We start from the raw sequence: 17883 nt of genomic DNA, 5'->3' as shown, positions 1-17883 counted from the left end.
CTAGGCTTGCTTAGGGAAAAAAAATTCTCGGCTGTTTTTCTCCACATTGAAGCCAGGATTTTTTTTTCCGACTCATTAGGAACAAATGAAAATAGTCACGACTAAATGCACTTAAATCAAAGTTCTTCAACTCACTTGTATTAATCAAGAAAGGATTTTTTGTATTGGATTTGTTCATATACAGTTGGACACATGGTGGGAATACACAGAAGAGTGAATTTCTGGATCTGGGAGCAGATTTACAAGCCCCTTGCAACTCTTTTATGCCACTGTTGTGTCACATTTGTGACGCAGCAACATCGTAAACAATGCGCCACGTTGCAACAAGTTTACAACATGACGCATCTAAGGAGATGGGTCACGTTGTAAAGCCCTGCGCTACATTATACCTGCGTCAGGTACAATGTATGCAAGGTGGTTATTCCAACAAAAGAAAGCCGTGTGAAAGTGACGCAGTGAAATTGACAAGATTCCACTGCGTCACTTTTACAACGCCACTGTGTCAAAACCCTATGCCTGCTTGAAGCTGGCGTAAGGAGTGACACACCATAATAGGAATAGGCCTTCCTGAGCATTGCTGGAGTGGCGCCATGCTTGCGACACGACTCCAGCAATGCGTTACGTTAACACCAATAGATGCGTCCCGCATCTGTCAATCCTTGCGCCACGATGCCCCGCATTGTAAATGCGACGCATCCATGGTGATGCAAGCGTTTTTTTGCGTGACGCAAATGAACTGACGCATCTCTGCTAATATGCAGAGATGCGTCATAGTATGCACACAACGTGACATTCACCCATCCCAATTTCCAACATTTTTCTCCCAGCTATGCCCAATAACTCTCAGAGTCAGAACATGTTGTCTAGGGCGTAGCCTTTTATTTCACATTAAACCAGGTAATTCTTCACAGACAAATAAGAGAAGCCATCTTTTTGGATATATACAATTATTCATAGCATCATGCTTTAGCCGCATCAACCTGTCAAAGGCATTAAGTACATCATCAGGCACGACATTACTTGAACTTCAGTTTTGGCCGTACACTTAGCGGCAACAACATGTCAAAGGCTTCTGGTGTGCCATACTTTTGTCATAAGTAAGACTGTTAGCGCTCTAGTTGTTCTTTAGAACACTCTAGGAGGCTGCAGTAGAACACAAAGGAATCAACTGACAGTCTCTGTCCTTGTTGGATGTACATGTTTTACTGAGAATGTCAGACTTCATTTTCACATGACTGAGAAAGATAATGTGAATTTACAGAAAATATGCTTTCAGTTTAGCTTATAGATCCCCTTCCAAACCACTGTGGGAAAATCATGAGATATTAGTTTTCTTTCAAACAATATTCATGATATCACAGCAGAAGGTTTTTTCACATGGTAAAATCACCTTAGAACCCACCACAATTCCTAAAACGAGTATGGTACCATCAACAAATGATTTATAATGTAACTAAAGTCCTAAAACCCTCTATTATTTACAATGCTTTTTAATGAGGTGCTATCATGTATATTGGTCCCAAGATGGCTGCCAACACTTCTTGGATGAAGTGCTGACAGCCAATCAGATCAGATGTGTGGTTAGGCTCCGCCCAGATATATATCTTTTTTTGAACCTAAATTACTCAAAATCCACCTGAGCACATATATTGAGACCTAGCAAAGGCACATCGGGCTAACAGTCCCTACAATTTTGCCAAGTTTCGTGCAAATCCATTCAGCCGTTCGAGCTAAAAGTGAGGCCAACCGCCCTATGGAAATTAACATGGGAAAAACGCGTTTTGGGACCCCCCTTTTTTTTGGCCTTACAATGGAACTTGTTCGTCTCATCCCGCCAAGCTCTCCACTCAGCTGCGCACATTGCGCCGGCAGGCCCCAACGCGCACAGCAAACAATTGCATTACTTGAAATACAGGGCACCGCATAACGCACCGGCCCACCGGGGTGCCTGAACACAGGCCGCCTCCCAAAGGTTCTACTCAGTCCATACGTTGCAGGTTAGAGCAATAGAGTCCAGGACCACCGGCAGGTCGGTCCTCCTTTCCGCCTACCCTCAGCAGATGTGGATCCTACCCCACCTGGGGTCCCTCCAGACACTGAACTTCCTTTGTCGTGCATCCCCCTTTGTTGGTAACTGTCAGTGCTCCGCCACAGGGTGAGAAGCTACCCGGCACACTCGCCCTCCCCCCCTGACGCTGACAGTGTTCCCCAATAGCCAGCAATATAATGGGGTTAACGAGCTCATGCGCATTTCCTGAGAGATGCACCCCAGCCCTGCGGAACTGGACCATTACCTACTAGCGCTAGTTGTGCCAATTTGTACCTGTTGTGGCAGCTTGCCGCATTACTTCTGACCACAGGGGTGCCCCCGGCCTCCCGCCACATAAGCCTTCGTAAAGACTGTAGATCCTTCCCACCAGCGTTACTGACTAAAGGGAATAGACCAAATCCCGACATTTGTACTGCGCCCAAATGAATGGACTCGTTACTTTACTCTAACCCAAAAGAATGCCTACTTTAACCTAGGGGGACTGTCCAGGCTCTAATGCATACAAAGGAGAAAATGATACTATTTAGATATCAACAATTCTTTGTAGCATCATGCTTAGCTGCATCAACCTTTTAAAGGCATTAAGTAAATTAAGCATGACATTACCCTAGAATTTCAGCTCTGGTCGTAGACGTTAGCGGCAACAGCATGGTAAAGGCAATAAGAAAATTAGGCACAACATTACCCTGCACTTGAGCTTGGCCTTACAATTCACCCTGACCGAGTCATACTACCAAGCTTTTCAATCTGCTGTACACATTGTCCCGGCAGGCCACAACAGGATACAGCAAACTGTTGCATTACTGAACTCCAGGGCCCCGCATACCGCATCGCCCACCGGAGTGCCTGAACACCGGCAGCCTCCCCAAGTTCTATTCAGTACATACGTTGCGCATTTGGGCCGTAGAGTCCGGGACCACCAGCTGGTCAATCCTCCCTTTCCACCCACCTTGGCCCTAGAATAAAGTGGTTATACTGTAAATGGATTTCTCGCAATCCCACTCTCCTGTGGGTTTTGTCACCAATAAATCATAACCCTTACTAGGTATTTGAATTGAAAAAGGAAAGAGACCGTTGCTGAAAATTGTTTGCCAAGATACAGCCCTTTAGATTTGCAGAACGTCAGCCAAAGTACCGAAGATTGCACATTAAAGCTTGGCCATTTAGTAATTCCACCCGATTGTCGAAATATTAACTAGCAATCCCTATTGCCTGTGGAGTATGCCTGAAATAGCCCACCACCTGTTACTGGGATGCTGTTTTCTAACGCATTTGTTGCCTAGGGCCCGCAGTATGCTGATAATATAGCACCCTGCCCGTATTGCGTGCTGTCTGTCCATGGCGTAGAATTTATTCACCTCAAAAAGGATAATTCACTATAAACCATTCACATGTTAAAGGCACTAAATAATTAAATCGCTATTACATTTAAGCATAGCATTATGTTGACTATACTCTTAAACCCTGCTGCGCACTTTGTGCCGGCAGGCCACAATGCGCTGCTCCAAACAGTTGCATTACCTGAAACCCAGGGCACCGCATAACGCACCGGCCCTCTGGGGTACTTGAACAATGGCATAACAGTCTAGCAACATTCACATGTCAAAGGCACTATAAAATTAAAATTGTCATTTCAGTTGAGCATAGCATTAACTTGTTCATAGTTTTGAACCCTCTGTTGCGCTCATTGTGCCGGCAGGCCACAACGCGCTTCAGCAAACAGTTGTCTTGCTTGAAGTCCAGGGCACCGCATAGCGCACCAGCCCTCGGAGGTACCCAAACCATGGCATAACCTTCTAACAACATTTACTTATCAAAGGACTACAAAATTTAAATTGTCATTACAGCTGAGCATAGCAGTAAGTTGTCCATAGTCTTGAACCCTCTGTTGCGCACCTTGTGCCGGCAGGCCACACCACTCTACAGCAAACAGTTGCCCTACTTGAAATCTAGGGCACCGCATAGCGCACCGGCCCTCTGAGGTACCTGCACACAGGAAGCCTCCACAAGATTCATCTCCGTCTACAAGTGGAGGGTTAGGGCAGTAGAGTGGAGGACCACCGGCGGGCTGGTCCCCCTTCCCGCTAACCCACTGCATGGTTGAATCCTACCCCCTCTTCGGGTACATCCAGTCCCGAACCAATGTGTGGCTCCCACAGAGATGTTATTTAATATTTAGCAGAAAGCCCACAGCCTGTGTTTTTGCTAATCGAATGTATGGCAGGAAGAGAACAGACACCAATGAAATTAAACTTGGAATGAGATTGCCAGGGCCCACGTCGAGGCAATTAAATTATTAACATTCCAGGGCATCCTCACACATTCAGTGTGATGACAGTCAATTTTTTCTGCCCAGAACTGCTGGTTCAGATAGAGCATATGGATGCAACAACAGCAAATCGTGTGTAGAAACTTTGCTGGTAAATATTAGGCAATTGTGTTTAGTCCCATAAAATTGTACCTGCTAATGAAATGAGCTTGTACCATGAATGGTGTTGCACACCACCCGTCCCCGCTGTTCTAATGTGTGTCTTTCCTGAAGGTCACTGCATGAGAGTTGCACCACATAGACCTCCGTTAGAAATACCCACCTTTAAATAAAAGGAAAATCAGCCCATAATTGTTTGGCAATGAAGCAGATTCCCAATTATACAAAGCCTAATTAATTTGTACATGTATTGAAAGAGGCATCCTATGTGTCCCTTCCAAGGATTGCTGACAATTCCCTATATGACCTGTGGCTTATGGCCCCCGAAAAACTCACAGTTCCCAACCTTTCAGTACAGATTCATAGATGGCAGAAAGCGAGACTGCCTTTTCGACCATCTGCCTTTTCAACCATTTCGTTCAGCACGGGCACCGGCCACTGCCAAGTCCCACCTGGCACTGATGGTGGTCCTTGCAAGCCTCGAGTCCTATTCTCCTTGCGGACTTCTGCATGTCAGTTTCCAATACTCTTAAAAGATTTTATCAAGCTCTGGCGGTTCAAGTGGAAGCAGGTGTCACTCAGTCCCTCAAGTCATTCAAGATTAAGTCTTCTGCAGACTCTTCTGGTTATTGTTGGGTTCCAGCATAATTCTAATTACCCAATTGTGGGAGCCCTGATTTATTAGGCTAATCACTGAATAACTGCTGTATTTACAAACTGACCCTCCTCTATTTTCCAGCATATCGAAAAAAAAAAAAATCTTAGAGTCCGCTATCCCCGGAGTCATCATTTCTAGCCTTTCCCAAATGATGGAAAAGCAGCTCAGGTCAGATATGTGTCGGCTCCCTAGGTCTGCGTATGGGTTCGCCAATTCTAATCAGACACATCATTGTCCCACCAAAGCGAAACTCCCTCAAACTGGTAACCCTTAGAGTGAGGTGTCAATATTTGTATGGAATAATGGTCTTGAAATTCCTTGGGCGCCCATAACCGGGACCTTTAAGCAAACCGCCTCTGTCCCCAGGCAAATTAATAACTATGCAAGTATTCTACACCTTTTCATAGGGCTCTGGGCTGAGATTCCCCCTGATTTGTAAAACGTTACATGAATATCAATACTATTATGGTCCTTGCTCTATAGCTTTGAGCAAGATGTTTAAAGACAGATCATCGCTGCCAGCAAAATGCTCCTATGGTCTACATAATAACAGCATTTTTTGTGCCCCTTGTTATTACCGAGACTGGAAATTTAGATTACTACTGAAATATGGCCTTGGCATAAATTACATGCATCTTTTCTGATGATTCTGCAATTTAGCCTTTTGAGCTCCAAGTTGCACTATAAAGTTGACCTATTAATTACACATGCTGGTCTTAACATGCTAAAATGGTTTAGTCTGACATGCTAACACGAAGGTCGTATCTGCCACACAGCTCTTTATCAGTCCTGTTGTCATTTTATTTATTTACGCATTTATTTATTTTTTCTCGCATGTAAGTGACAGAGTCACACCGCATCCCACATGGAATACTTCACTTTCATGCAACGTGAACGATGTTTGTTTGTTTTAACATAGACTTCCCCAAAAGCTAAACATGACCACCGGTACCCCACAAAAGATGGATTTTCCTACTGATGGTATCATGCCAGACTGGGGGCTTCGAGTTCCAAGCGTCAACATTTCAAACTGGGAAAGCAGTGCTACAGGTCACCTTCTCATTCTAGTATGAGATGACCACGTACCCATTTAGAACGCCTCAATTTGGATGTTTGTCGAGGCAACATTAAAAGTGAATAAATGTTAATACCCAGGTAGTTTAAATGCTCAATCCTTTCAAATGGTCCCAGGTTCAGTGTGATACTGCTTTCATTTTCAAGGACATTTATTGTGCACGACGTGAAGCACAGAAGTACCTTAATCACATCTACTGGACATGCGTATAGCTACATATATTAATATATACATAACAAGCATTTACAATGCAATAGGTCTCGCATTTATAAGGTTTTGAGCTATTAGCATTGTAAATAACAATGCCCTTTATTTATGTGTTTTTAAAAAACGATAAATAAAGGGTAAACATCAAAAGAATCCCATAAGTGATGAGCGGTATGTTGTGTTATGTTATATAATGTTTTATACATTGCATTATACGCACTTCTGGTGACACAAAATATTCTACCATTTTAGTTTCTGATGTGGATTTCTACTCTGACAGAATAGTTTTTGCTTTAAGTGAAATCACCAAGTCTAGTAATAGCTTATCATTTAGAGTTAAAGGGTGTGGGTGGTTAGTCCTAAGGTTATCGTAAGTAAATGGAACGTAACAGGAATCTTGAAAATGTGGTCTATCATGCTTTGTGGAAAGGTTGTTGTAATGTGAACGTTAAAATTAGAATCAGACCATCCACCATTGGTCAGTGCATTGAGACAATTTGTTTCACATAGCTGAATGTCTTTACTCATTACCAATCCTTCTTGGATTCATTCATGCACCCACTGCTAACAATCAAGCTATTCATTTATGGAGCCACGCAGCCCTGTTTGTAATCTTGATCTATCCACCCATTCAACGATTGGACAATGTTTGATAATGGAAAATATACTGTAAAACGCACCATATCTGCAACCCTGTGGGTGCAGCGAAGAAACAGAAAATAACCTCTCTGACTGCAAAACATGTGGGGGGGGGGGGTCAAACATTTCTGTCCCAGAGATAAGAAGGCAGTGGACAGTGGGAGGGCCTCTGAGGGGTGAACAGTACTCCACACTTGCTACAAGGCCCTAAATATGCTCTTATTCAGTAGCACTGCCACACAGGCCACAGCACAAGAAAAACTAGTTGAGTACGTGGAGTGGTGAAATATGAATGCTGTCCCCGTTATTAAACTAGCAACATATGAAATGGACTGCCATTCAGGCACAGGAAAAGGTCAGTAGGTTGGATACATCAGCTGTTTTTAGGCTCGTTGTATGAGGAATTCTCGGTAACTCCTCTGTCAGGAAGATGGCTCGGTGAGTTACGTGCATGCTGCTGATTATCGCATACACCCTTGAGGGCTCACTTTCTTTTCTGCATGTTCATGATGGACTGTCACGGAAAACTAATAGCTCATTGTAATGTGCCAGATGATTGTGTATTGGAGTGTTGCAATACGAACTATTTAGCTCCATTAAAAAATATATGTATTTCCGGAGCCTCGCCTGAAATTGCCCTGGAGATAGTCGCGGGCTGCCTCGGATGTGTTTGAGTGCACTCCGTGACTCCCAGCATTTACAGCACGGGAAACAAGCTGCGTTTCATTTACACGAAGCGGGAGTCATATCGCGTGCCCCAGCTGGATGACACAGAGCTGCCTTAAACGCAGTGTCTTAGAGACTCGGTTATGCGCTTTCAAACAGAAAACAGAAAACAACTCTGCCTCTGAACGCCTGGAGCGACGAAATTAAACTACCTCCGCGAGATGCTCTCCGTGGTCACTTCCAAATATCCTGTCTTCAGCAAGAATAAACTAGAAAAAAAAACGAGAAAAGAAGGGGACAGTAAACTAGAAAAATAAACCTATTGTATTGCTTGTACATTTTCCCACTTGGTCTTAATGACTCTCAGCAATAATGGTATCACCCATCCAAACTCCTCGCGCAGAAAAGGTCTGCTGGGAATTGTAGTGTTTTCGGGCCACGCCTCCAAAAGCTGGACGTGGTATGGCGTCGGTAAAAAACTACAATCCCCATCAGCTCCTCTCCCTCGTTCCTAGAGGGCTAAGAGGTGGACTACGTCACCGCTCGCCTCAGCTGTGAGTGACGCCCTCCTGAGCGCCTGGACAGAGACCAGGAGAACAACACGGAGAGGAGGAGCAGCAGCCTGGTGGAGAGAGGGAGCTGCTGCACGGTCGGCGAAGTAACGGAGCGGGCTGGGGGCGCGAGGACCTCCCATGGTGTCTGCAAGGTACCCGTGCTCTCTGGTCACTACTGCTGGGGATAGGAGGGGGCGGAGAGGGAGCTACGCCTCTGCGAGGACTGTGCGCTAGAGTGTGCGTGCGTGTGTGTATGCTGGGGGGGGGCGTTCTGTATGTGTGTGTGTATGCGCAGCGGGGGGGGGGGGGTGAGGGGGGTCTCTATGTGTGATGTGAAGAGCCTGCCGGAATCAGAGCGCAACTTTATGCGCGCGACCTGATCCCGGCAGACTGCTGCGTGCGTGCGCGTGCCAGTCTCTTGTCCTCTCCCTTTCAGTCCTTGAAAGCCAGAATGATGACAATAGTCTCGCTTTGCGACTGCAGGCCTTTGGCCTGCAGTTGCAGGTGCGAGACCTAAAAATGAGATACTGCTTTCTCAATAAGGAAAACCTAAGCCATGTGGGATGTATGCCTGTTGCACTGTAATTACTGTCTAGTGGCATTACACCGGGCAGCAGGGTAAAGGTCATAACAAATGTTGTCCTTATTTACTGTCTAAAATACTGACTTCGGAAAATTTGTGGCAGCTTAATTGAAATAAATGTCTTATTACTTACCGGTAATCTTCATTACCCCGATTAGGGTCCTCCCCGTCCCAGTCCTTACTACGTGAGGCAATCCTGCCTCCACCCAGCCAATCAAAATGCCAGAAATCCATAGGTTGAAGGTTACATAAGCCCCTTCCACCCACCGCCATGCCTGTTATCAACAAGACTCAGACACAAACACAGCGGGAGGGAGGGAAGGAAGGGGACTGGGATGGGGAGGACCCTAATCGGGGTAATGAAAATTACCGGTAAGTAATAAGACATTATCCCCTCATGGGTCCTCCCCGTCCCAGTCCTTACTACGCGAGGAACTCGCAAGCAGAGAACCAAGAAGAAAAAATGCAGGACACCAGGGATCCATGCAAAAGTGCAAAACTATAAACAATAAAGTATCAGCAAACAGAAACGTACAAGACGCCAACAGAAATCGTCAAAAGAGGCAAGAAAACATCAAGCCGAGAAAGTCGCACAAATGTGCGACGGGACTGCCAAATGGCCTCCCCACAAAGCACCCAGATAGAGACCCCGTCGCCTCAGCACAGGAAGCAGACACAGAACCCACAGGAGACAAACAAGGTAGGTGAAACCCGAGACTGTAGTGAACATTGGAGGCAAAACAGAAGAGCCCTGCGAACACCCAAAGAAGGGAAACAGGAGAAACGCCCTCAGCAGGCAAAACAGGAAGGAACACCTCCAGCCGCAAAAGGAAACACGAAGAAACGGCAGGAAAGCCCGATCCAAGCCGCAAAGCAACTCAAACCAGCAGAAACTGCAAAGAAGGAAACAAAATGAGCAAGGCACACAACTCACCCAACCGACAAGCGGAAGTGAAGGCCAGCAAAAAAGCCACCGCAGTGGACAACCACAACAAGACCGCCACTAACAAGGACATGAAAGGGGCAACCGCAGACCATGCAAAACAGCAGGCAAGGCCCAAAAAAGAAACAAGCAGAGGAGAGCCCGGACAACGAAGCAAAAGCCCCGAAGAAGCCGACTCACCAAAGGGCAACAACCACCGAGGAAGCCCCAAGGCCCCGACAAGCACAAACCGCCGTCAATGAGCAGACAAAGTGGAAGGGGAAAAATCCTAACAACAAACCCAAGCCGGAGAAACCAGCACAGAAACAGGAACCCCAGCACGGATTCCGACCAAGAGAAGAGCACCAGGAAACAAAAGAGCCCCAAAGTGCATCACAGCTCCAAAGAGCGGAAGGCCAACGCGACCAACACATGCCACCGGTCACCACAGAAGAACAGCCCAAAGACGCCAAAGATAGCCGCTCAAGAGCCAGGCAGTCAGAAGCAAGCAAAATAGGTAGACGCCTAAGACTGTGGCGTCGGTATATCGATGACGTCTTGGTGATTTGGAGGGGCGAGCGAACATCTATCAATCGATTCCTCAAGTGGCTCAATGCCCAGAATCCGTTCCTTCACTTCACCTCGACTGTCACCAGAACCAACCTACCATTCTTGGACTTGGTAATAGAACCTTGGAATGGCATCCTGAAGACCAAGGTGTTCCATAAATCAACGGATAAAAATGGCCTACTGGCATTTGATAGCTTCCATCCGCGCTCCTTACGGGAGAATTTACCAGTGGGGCAATTCTTCCGGATTCGTCGAAATTGTTCTGTTACTAATGACTTTGTGACAGAATCAGAAGCCCTGACGCTTAAACTACGGCAGCGGGGATACCCACCGAAGGTGATTAAGAGAGCCAAGAAAAGAGCACTCAACGCGAATCGCGATGCGCTTTTGTCCAAAACCACCAGACCTCAGATGAAAAAAACAGTTTTTGTTTCAACTTTTAACACCGCCTCCCAACAAATAAAACGTTTGGTTTTACATAACTGGAAGATACTTAATACAGGGGGCATGAACATTGCAACTCCTCTCTTTTCCTATAGACAAAGCCAAATCTTAAGGATCTTCTCGTTCACACTCGACCCAGGGCCCTGGGTGGAGGTAGGGAACCTGCTGTATTGCCTGGCCTTCCCAGACTAACAGGCCACACTCAATGTGGCGCGTGCAGTGTGTGTCATCTCACTAACAATTCTAAATCCATAGAGCTGGGCCTCCGCACTCCCTGGGAGCAGAGATCCCACACTAACTGTAACTCCCAGGGAGTGATTGACCTTCTAACCTGCCCCTGCGAAAAAATGTACGTGGGGATGACCAGCAGAAAGGTGCGTGTAAGAATAACGGAACATCGGAGTACGATAAGGTGTGGCAAAACCAACACTAAACTCACAGCGCATTTTCAGGAGTTAGGCCATGGGATAGAGGACCTAAGATGGACCGTGATAGAAAAGGTCCAGTTGGGGAGACATCAGTTTGAGGATCAGAGGCTCCTGCTCCAACGGGAGCAAAGATGGGTGTATCGCCTTAGGAGCCATGTGGTGGGACTCAACAATGATATCCCTTGGCAGTCATTAAGCAGATAACAGAGACTGACAATTACACCTTTGGACATCAACACGTTCCTACCTGTACATAGTAGTAGTATCAGGGATTCTTTTACTTAGAACATGGTGATACTTTTTACATCTAGAGTTCCTATCCCTTCTAGTACTGGACATAGCAGGAGGATCATGGATTCTTTTATTTAGAACAAGGTGATACTATGTACATCTAGAGTTCCTATTCCTTCTAGTAGTGTCAATTCACACACTAACTAAGAATTGCTATATTCTCGAGGCATCTATTCTAGAGGGGACTTCAGTCCTTTTTTGTTAACCGTTATGGCAGCAGGATGGCCATTTTTATCATCCAGTATGAGGTGAATATGTGCAGACTTGGAATAGGTGAGGGGTCCCATAATAAAAGTGATAGATATATGGTCTTTGTGGGAGATTGCCGATGTGACCCAGTGCAACAAACCCCTAGCAGAACACTCAGAACATCACTCACGGCATATGCCAGTAACAATCTCTGAGACTTTAGGTTTTTCTTTTTGTCTTTTCTTCAACATTCAGGGACTCTGTGTAACTTTGGTAATCCGAGTCCGTTCTTATTTTAAAAAGACAAATAGGTGGCTAGAACCGACAAAGCCAGACGATCTGCCCCTCTAAACTACATCTCCCGTGTTCCCGAGCACCCGGTATGAAAAGAGCGTGCCGCGTCATCACGCTGACGGCGTGATCACGTGGGACGCGAACCTGAGGAAATGGGTTTAATAATCTTCCCCCGATACCGCGCTCACTACCTTCGCGGTGTTACGGAACACAGGCTATCAGGAGACGGTGCGCCTACGGAACAGTAAGGAGGGGGCACAAAGGGTGACAAGAGGGGCTGGTGATAGGAGCAGGTACCCGAGGTTGGCACAGAAGCGCTTGTCATTTGGAGGGCGTACTAGACCTTCGGTGCACCTCGGAAGACGGGTTAACTAGAGGTAACTCTCCCACCCTCATTATCTATTACACAGGTTGTGTTCTATGGCCATCTCCCTGCCGAACACCAGTTCGGGTTTATGGACCGCATAAACTCGGTGAGTAAACATGACGGGAGCTAAACATACACATGAACTATGCCAGACTCTTTTATTCTTTTTGCGAGTTACTGGGTTTGTGTGCTGTGTAGGTGTGTGTGTGGGGGACCCTCGTGCCTCTAGAGAGAGAGAGGGGGGCCCTGTTGATGCATGGAAGCACACGGTGTATGGAGGTTGTAAAACCTCACAGCAACGGACAACTAGTGCGGTATGCTGAAAAATAAACAGGAGGGCATTTTCTCAGGAATAGGCAGCTAACTGTGACTAGATACTATAGCAGTTTGCCTAACCAGTACTGATTTGACATAGGCTTAATTTGAGGGGGCTTGACAATTGTAGATGTGGAAGAAGAGTATAGGGGCTGAAGCAAGGGTCTCTATCATCACCCTTTGTGTTTCTACAGTGAATGAAGTCCCACACCTCTGGGACCAGTCTCCACACATAACGTTGGAACGGTACGGATCTAGTGGACCTGCCCATCCCTAGGGATCCATCATCCGAAGTACGGGAGGACCCAGAGTGGCACTGATTGCGACAGTCCTGAATAAGACCGAGGTGACCCTTAGAGGCACATAGTTACCGGTCGAAACATGTTGACTTTAGCAGTGGTAGGAGGGAAGCCTTGAGATTCCTAAATTTCTCCTTAAGGCATTTCCCATCCCTTACTTATTTTTTAATCCTGATAGGGGTACCAAGGAAAGTTGATAAAAAATACTTGTTTGGTTGGCACCCCTAATCAGTTTTAAGCACGTCCCTTGTACTGCACTTTTGGTCGCACTTACAGTTTTGGTCACTGGGTGTTTGCACGGCTTTCACCGCAATTTATGTTATGTGTAGTCCTATGTTGAATTTTTCTGGTTGTATGTCTTGTTAAGTGGAATTTATTATTTTTCCCCCTCCCTTATGCTCCGTCCTGTGTGGCTACACCAGGGCGTATTGTAAGCAGGCCCAATGATGAAGCAGGTCACATACTTCGGTATGTGAGTGAGGGCAGTTTTTCCAAACAGAGCGATTTGCCTGCTTGGGATATTCATGTTTATGTCTTTTTGTGTTTTGCTTGGGTGGTCTACTCTACTCACCCCCTTCGTGTGTGTACATTCGTTATTCATGGGGGTCAGGGGTGGTAGAGTCTAAACTTTTAGGACCCTCACCCCTTCTCTGTGTTGAATAGTCAGAAGCACGCGCCAAAGATAGGGCAAAGACAGCTGCGGACCCAGAAGCAGAGCCAGAGGCAAGGGAGGCTGGCCAAAACCGACTCCCACCAGCAACAGCAGGAGCGGAAACCAAAAACAGCGAGGCCAACCCAACAACACCGACACCCCCCAAACCTCTGCAGAACCCCCGGGAGGAGAAAACGGGAGGGAAGGCATACAGAAAACACAAAGGCCAAGGAAACGAGAGAGCAACCCCCGAGGACAGACCACCCCGGAACAAAAACCGGGGGAGAAGAGCAACAGGAGGGGAAGCAAACACGACCGAACCAGAGTCCCAAACAAAAGACAAAAGGACCTGGAACAGAAGATCAGACAGAGGAAATGCTACACGTAGCAGCAAGACATCCCAGCGCAGGGTCATTCCAAGCACCAGCGCTCAGTCCCAAGCACCCGTGCATAGTACCAATAAAAGGATATGTCCCGCCGAAACGAGCACTAGACAGCACCAAACAGAGGACGGGGGGGAAGCGGCCCAAGCCACCAAAAGAAGGCACAATCAGAGTACCATTCCATCAAAGAAACCAACCGTCGCAACAGGGGTGTTTCTCAAGACCCCCCGAAAGTCAACAGAGAAAACGCCGCCCAGACACAAAACAGGGAAGCCAGTATGAACAGAGACACATACCGGGACCCCCCAGGAAGGCCCAATCAACAACGAGGCACCGGAGCGCCAGTCCGAACAACCGACAAGCCGGCCACCAAGGACCCCAACGGGGCCCCCAACCCAAGGACAGGCATCCGAGGACAACAAGAGGAAAGAGGGAAGTAGAAAGCACCCCCCACACCAGGCCGGGAGAGCAAAGCCACCAGACCAGGGGAAAGAGGAACCAAAGCCCCAAAACCAGCATGAAAAAGGACCCAGCGAGTCAACAGAAGAAACACCAAGGACACGAGGTGCATGAGAGCCCAAGGAAGCACAGCCGAGGAGGCATCCACCATCCGCAGTACACACAACCAACCCCGAGGGAGGCAGGAGGGAGACCCAGTAGGACCCGTAGAAGATCCAACAGGGCAGAGAACAGATCTGGATATATGGAGCGCCTCACGAAATGCGTGTCATCCTAGCGCAGGGGCCATGCCAACCCCCACCATTAACGCTCAACACAAATGCATACGAGCCGTGAAAGCGAGCACTGAGAAACAGCTCCCAGCAAAGCGCCAAACCGGTCCAGAGGAACCGAAGCCCCCGAACAGGAACCAGACGAGGAACGGCCCGACCCAATATGCCCCCAGAAACCGGAACCAGGCCAGCAAACCCCCACAGTAGGGGCCAGCGCCGTGGAAAAAACCAGGGGGGGGCAGAAGAGAGGCCGAAAGGAAACACCTGAAAACAGGAAACGGAACACAACCACCACAAACCTCTGAGCAGCCGGATGGAAGGGAACGAGAAAAACAGGGGACTCCCAGACCTAGGGAAGCCAAAATCATCCACCAAAAAGAGGGGAAAAACCGGGCAGCAAGAGGCACAACAGAAAGGGACACAGCCGCACCAGCCCGACCAAAGCTCCAGGAGGCAGAACCAAACAGAAAGACAAACGGGAGCCAGGACCAGGAACAGAGAGAAAGAGGACCCCCGGCCCCACTCCGTCACCGAAACCAGCACCACAGAGCGCAGCGACAAAAAATAGGTAGACGCCAAAGAAGATGGCCGAACGCATCACAGTGCCAATGGACAACAAAGCAACCGTGAAAACAGCCTAAAAGGGGGCGACCCCGGAATGGAAACCGGCAACCAAGAATGATGACCAACAGGACTCACCATTCGGAAAGCAGACCGGACCAACGAGTCAGGAACAACGGAGCTGAGCCCCCAAATCGAAACAATGTCAACAAAGGAGACAGGTGACCCACAAGCAGGTCAACACCTGGAGCAGAACACAGAACCTGAAGAGGAAGAGACTCAACCACCAGGCCATGGAGACTCCTCCTGGGCAAAACATATCCGACTGACACCCAGGGGGCAGCAGCAGGCGCCGCAGAGGCAGGGAATCAAACAGAGTGCAAAAAATGCAGGCAGGCGAACCAAGGCGCCAGGGGAATGGCAAAGCACCAAAACGCAGGCCAGAGAGAAATCTCACAAGCCCCCGCCGCCCCTGTAGCCGAGGACAAGGTCCAACCATCCGGGACTAGAAAAATGGACCCCCAAGAAAAGAACCTGCGAAGCACAGACCTAAAAAGAGCAAGCATACACCCCAAAAGGAGAAGCCGCATACGAACTCTTGAGAGCGGAATCCACCAACCTCCCAACCCGGTCCTCCAGGGAAGACGCCTCCGAAGACAGAGGAAGAAGGCGCAAAAAGAAGAAAATGGAGGATACCAGGTGACAAAGACCGCCAGGCGAAATCGTGTCCCCAGAAAGAGAGGAACACCCCGCATGGCAACGCCAGGCCACACCGCAGCCAGTACAGCCAACAGGACAGCACGAAATGGCCGGAAAAAAAAAACGGGAATAAACCCCGCAGGTGCAAATGAATCAGGGAGAAAGACACCAGCATCAAAATGCTAGAAATCTCATCGACCATCCCCGAATCTATACCCCAACAGGGGAAAATGTCCACAACCCCATCAACAGTAGATTATGGCACCAGCAGCGCAGACAGCGCAAAACAGGCCAAGAAAAACTGCAAAAGATGCTACGTGGACAAAGAGAATGCAAATTTCCAAAGCACAGCATGAAAATGAACATCCCAAGTCACATTGACAGCGTAGGCAGGACTTGAACCCTTGGCACATGAGAGCCAGTGACACCAGAGGCATATGACATACCATTGAGCAACAGCTCCGTGGATGCACCGGAGAGGAAGCCCCCTCAAACATGGCGAGCAAAGGAGTAAACCCCACTGGAAACTCCCAACACACCAACAAAGGAAGTGCCCAGCAACCTCCAGGAAACACTGCCCCCAAACAACAATCTCGCATGCGAGACCGAAGAAGTAATTAAAAAGGCAGCCCTGCAGTCTCCACCCACAGCCACATAAGAAGAACATGGCAGCAGGGGCCGGACGCTGCACTAAAGCACCAGCGCTGGAATGACCTGGGGCCATAACACCAGGAGGGCTCCCCGCCCCAGCCCAGCACATGAACGGGGAGCATTCTGACCACAGAACAGGAGCGAGGCCAACCGGAGGACCGGAGTGGCTGCTCCAGGAAATGTGAAAAGACCACATCAGAAGCATTACAAATGGAAAAGAAACACTCACGGCACCGCCAAACCATCCAGAAGAAAACAGGAACAGAGACAGGAACCGGGAGCACCAGCATTCCGACAGCCGTCGGAGCAGAAAAAAAAACAGGCATGGCGGTGGGTGGGAGGGGCTAATGTAACCTTCAACCTTTGGATTTCTGGCGTTTTGATTGGCTGGGTGGAGGCAGGACTGCCTCACGTAGTAAGGACTGGGACGGGGAGGACCCATGGGGGGGTAAGGACTCCATGTCGAACTTAAAAGCCAAAGGGAAAAGCATGACTCATGAACTGCATAAACTGAGTGACGACGCAGACCAAGTGTGTTTAGACGCATGCTGCTGAAATCAGATGGACCAGAGTGCAGAACATGCCGACTGAGCGTGTGTGAAGGACCATTGTTATTACCACGGACACAAATTAATTACCCAGTCAGCAACAAGGGGTTAAGAGGACCGAGAATAACAGCACCGACCTAATTACAATGCTCTCCTGATGATTGACGATAGTTAGCTGAGCTGAGCCCAGCCCGCATGTTACCATAATGCACTGCTCGGACCGCGTTTATATGCAGTATCATTAGTAACTTCCCAATAACATAACAGCTTAACATCAAAGTAAACCTTTAATACCTCTACTATTTTAGACGCTAAACTTTCCCTTAAACCGACAGCATAACATGACTGCTTAGACTATGACTGGCATTAGGGTTAACTTAGCTGAGGCCAGCCCGCAAGTTAATATACTTCACTGACGCAGATGGCATAATGGGCATCAAAACTTTGAGACATGGATACAACTGCGGCTGCTATACTGATTGCGCTAATGATTCTGGCATAGGGATGTCATTGTATTCCAATCCACGGAAGTCAACATATTCAAAACGCGGAAATCATTTGTAGTCTAACCACTAGTACATTAAAAACGGATCATACGGAAAATTAAATACCAAGTAAAGGAGTAATGGTGCCCTGAACGCGTTCTCTGGACAGTAACGCATTGGCGGGACTCGCGTTT

The sequence above is a fragment of the Lissotriton vulgaris genome, chromosome 3_1 (assembly GCF_964263255.1).
Source record: "Lissotriton vulgaris chromosome 3_1, aLisVul1.2, whole genome shotgun sequence".
In the NCBI taxonomy this organism is placed as follows: domain Eukaryota; kingdom Metazoa; phylum Chordata; class Amphibia; order Caudata; family Salamandridae; genus Lissotriton; species Lissotriton vulgaris.
Note: the sequence above shows the minus strand (reverse complement) of the source record.